A 4,792-nucleotide genomic window follows, 5' to 3' on the forward strand; every position below is an offset into this window, starting at 1 on the left:
TATCTTTGAACCTTTTTAATATTCCATTTGATCTCTCCCTCCCACTCAGTCCTCTGACATTTCCCCATTATGTTCCTCTTGCACCATCTCCAAGAATATGAACTCACCCCTACAAATATCCCACATCCTACCAGGCCTCCACATTCCCTGGGGCCTCAAGTCTCTGGAGGCTTAGGGGAGTCTTCTCCCATTGGGGCCAGACCATGAAGTATGTGTTTTTAAAAGAAGGCACCAGAGAAGGAATAGCAGAGTTTATCCTCTGACTGCCATGTGTCCCTGAAAAATATTATGCCCTGCTCTCACTAAAATTTACCTGTGTGAGCATGATGTATACCCAGATACACAGACACACAGATACACATACCGATAAACACACACAAATACACACACACACACACACACACACACACACACACAGAGAGAGAGAGAGAGAGAGAGAGAGAGAGAGAGAGAGAAAGAAATAACACAAACAGTATTAAATTAATACAGAATTTAGCAAGTATTTTTATTCCAAAATATCTCAGAAGGGTTCCGTGTCCCTCATGGCACTTTTGGACAATCCAGACACACTGAGTATCTTGTTTTAGCAGGTTTAAAAATCAACATTTCTTTCTGTAATGCTATATGCATATGAGAGGGCACTCTATTAGAAAGAAGGTTCTAATCAAGGGTGAAGGCCCAAGCATGTAATAATGGCCTGGGAGAGAACAACACAGGCATATTGCCAAGATTAAGCAGCAAGCTTCAATTTCTAGCCATGAATCAGATTCATTTTAGAATGATCTACACCAAAGTGTAATCTTTCCAGTTAAAAGCCAGGATCTACTTCCATGAGACAAGATACAAGCTCATTTCCTGGTGTTACTGACTGCTTTTGTTTAATGTTCATTAGATCTAAACCCAAAATTAAATAATATATTATCAGTTTCATTTCAATTTCTTTGTTTCTGATTCAGAATATGCGGAGAGTGGAGAGAGAAAATACAATAGTTTTGCCTTAAATCTCCCTAGATACAGTAGTTTTTTATCTCTATTTCTTAGTTTGAAATCACTTTTCATTGGTCCTAGGTCCTCTCATCATGTGAATGTGCACACTCAGCCAATCATAGGCAAACAGAGCTAATAGATGTCCGTGACCACAGGGATTTTGCAAGTCAGGCTTCTGGTTGGAGTCTGGGTCTGAGCTGGATCCAGGCTCTAGCCAGGGCATGGCTGCATGCTTCTCAGTAGAGTGGCGGGCTGCACCTGAAAGCTTCAGGAGACAGAGCCAATAGAAGTGTAGTGTAAGTACTGTGGGGTTTCATATCTGGATTTCCTACAATTATTTTTAGAGTCATTCCGTGCCAGGTTCATTTGTTGGAAATTTATTTCTAGCTCTGAAACAACTGATATATCATTTTTACACAGCCAGCAGTCTTGAATTTATCTGAAAAAATGGTGATGCCTCTTAATTTTCAAATATCTAACAGTCTGTAGATTAGATTCTTCTCACACTCCCTTCATGATCTCCTATGTAAATAACTGCTATTTAATTACATCTCTCCCTGTCACAGTGAATATGATAATTGTTAGTGCTAAAACATTTGGTAAGAAAGACCTCATTGTGTGGTGTTTCATTTTATTGTAGAGTTATTTCATACAGTATCTTATTTGAGTTTCTTCTTCTCACTTCTCTAATATGCTCTGTACCATTCTACCCTCCCATTTCTGTTCTCTTTCTTTCTGTCTTACATTTGGAGGTAAGCAGAAATATACTATTATTACTGCTCCTGCTTCTACTCCTGCTACTGCTACTGTGTCCTGTTTATCTTTTTCCCGTGTGTTAATGTTATCTTGACCCTAAAGTGTCTGGAGGAAGACACTGAATTCAGAGTACCTCCATTTCTGTAGTCACCATTGCCCCTTCTGGCTGTCATGGGTGAAGCTGCTTCTGTCAGTAAACTAAGTCCACTATGTCCTTGACAGACGAGAGTCTCTCTACTGAGGTCAAGTACTTGTATCTGGGCTGCAACCTTGTCACATTGATGGAGTGCACTGTCTATGTCAGGTATGGGTAGGAGAGTCATAGGGTTCAGGAAAACAGGCAGCTGGAAAATAAGTTAGCCAGCGGTGATTAGTAGAGTCTGATAATGAATCCTATAGCATTACTGAGACATCAATCAGAAGGCTGCTTGAGTACCTCTTTAATTGCAAGGGGATAGTCACAATCAATTTTTTTCTCAAAGTTAATTTATCTGTATCTCTAGCCAACACTGTTGTGGCTATGTAATATGTGGGTAAGGTGGCCATCCTGTGGCCACTGGGTTTAGTTTCTTTGATAAACAAGCCTACAGTTGTTTCTATGGTCTTTGAGTTTGTAAGGTCCCTTTAGTTTCTATTCTTTTTGTAATCTATTGAAGCTTGGAATATTTTTTTGGACCTGATGCTTTTCTGACAAGAAAGACTCTAACCAAATCTCTCTTCAATGTCTTTCCCATCTTAATCTTTGCCTTTCCATACACTCTCTGTAACTTTCAATACTTCTCACAATGTCTTTTTAAATATTTTTGAACTTGTAATTTATTTCTAATGTCTTGCACTAACTAATTGATGAAAGCCAGGGCTACAGTGTTAGAATTCTCTGATTTCTTGTCTGTTCTTTGTATATATCCTAACACATGTAGTCATTATGACCTGGTTAAGAAATGCCACTGGCCTTTTATCAATATTCTGAGAAATATCACATCTAAACTTTGGTCAAATTATTTTTTAGGCCTGCTGAAAGAGCCTCGTGGTAAATGTGGAGATGTCCCTTATCCTTCACCGTTTTGAAGTCCCAAACTGTGTGGGTTCCCGATGGTGCCAAGAGCCAGTTTCTTCCCCTCTGTCTGTGGTGAAAAGAAATTGTAAGAACTTTGTAGGGGTAGGTTTCTGCACTGAGTGTCATAAGGCACATGGATGTGAGTGGTAGTTGCTTCTCAGTTGGCTGATTGTTCCAAGATAGTGTCAGTGAAAGTTTTTCTTTACAACTCAGAGACAATATCTTTTCAGACAGGGAGCAAGCACTTCTCCTGGCAAGAAAAATAGCCATTTACTGAAGAAAATGAGTGACCAGGAGTCTTTTATAAGCTCTGGTGATGGATACATCCCCTCACTTGGGCCCTCTCCTATTTAGTCTGTCCAACCAAGAAGCTTATTACTTTGGGAAATCACCGCTCAATTTAGGGAAAGCCTGGTTAGGGACATAGAAGGCTCCAGGCTTAGACCTTCTAGGGTCCCTGGATACCAGTGTGCACTGTGCCTGCAATCAGCAAAAAGGTAAAGGAAGAGGGTGATAAGTCTCTGTGAGCCATAAAACTTGGATGAGCCAGTCTTGGGAAAAAAGGGCATCACCAAGTGAGGGTTGGGAATTGAATTTAGGATCTCTGGAAGAGAGATTAGTACTTTCAACCCATGAGCCATAGTTCTAACATTAAAGCTGATGTCACCAAGTAGGCTGCAGCTTGCTGCTGGTCTGGGAAATCTTGGCTCATATTGTTTCTTGTCAACTTTTGGACATTCCTCTTAACAGAGAAGTGCTATCAGGGGAAAATGTTAGACTTTTGAAAGACTTCATTTTCTCCTGCTAACACTCAGAAGAAATCAAAGGTCCCCCTCTGTTGGGAATCTAATATCAAAAGATGACCTCTCTAAGGTGTAATATGTGGCCTTTAGCCCTAATTTCCTTATAATGAGTCAGAATACAATTAAGATGAAAAAAATTCTGTCCCATGGCTTCTGTCATTGTCCAATATAAGTAAATAGCAAACAACACAATAAACAGAGTAGACAGGCACAAAATAGCTGTACAACATGGGAAAACAAAAATGAATCCAAAGATTAATTTTCACAGATTCACAGATTTCTGCTTTAGAACCTGAAAGCAACTTACAGTTCTTTCTGTTTTCCAGAAAGCATTCTAAATACTGAAACTCAGAGATTCACGGATTCTCTCTTCAGAAACCAAAAGCAACTGACAGATGGGTACCTCATCCTCCTTGGAGTCAGGAACTGGAATACAGGGCCAGTGAGTATATGTGGAAGGAACCTAGGGTCTGCTACATTTCTTCTGTTCCCAAGGCTGACATTTGTCCCCCTACCAGTGGGAGATTATCAGGGGGAAGGAATGCTAATTCTTCTAGCACTGTGAACAGTCAGGAGAGGGTGGGATTTGAATTTTAGGCTTCATGTCTCTCTTGTCTATGAATGCTCCTTCTACTTCTCCTGGTGGTTTTTCCTTGTAATAGAGCAGAAAGTGGAATAAGACTTGTTGTGGTAAGATATAGCAATAAGATGAGGATGCCTGGACAGTGGCTCTGAGTTTTACTGTGTTTCCGTGTTGTTCATTGAGTGATATGCTTGATTGACATATAACTTGTTTCTCCCTCAGAATGCCACATCAATAACATAAGTATCGTTGAGCTGCTGCAGAAGCATCACGGTTGGTACTGTGGATACTGAAAAATATGTGTAATGGTGAGTTTCAGCCCTGAAAGATATTTGTGTGTAAGGTAATATATAACCATAGTAAATTCATGTGGGTCTGAACATTTTTTATTGGCCTCCGATACAGCAGGCTTATTGTAGAAAAAGAGTAATTGAAAAGTGAGTGTTCTTTATAGCTATGAAGAGTAAATTTGTAAGATTTTATTTTTTTAAAAAATCTGATTCCAGGATTAGACAAGCTATATAGAACCATATGAAGTACCCCCATATAGTTTCCCATTGAAGTTCTGTACAATTAGTCTAGGTTTTTGAGGCAATTATTAATTAC

Source organism: Apodemus sylvaticus, chromosome 1 (genome assembly GCF_947179515.1).
Source record: "Apodemus sylvaticus chromosome 1, mApoSyl1.1, whole genome shotgun sequence".
Taxonomy (NCBI): domain Eukaryota; kingdom Metazoa; phylum Chordata; class Mammalia; order Rodentia; family Muridae; genus Apodemus; species Apodemus sylvaticus.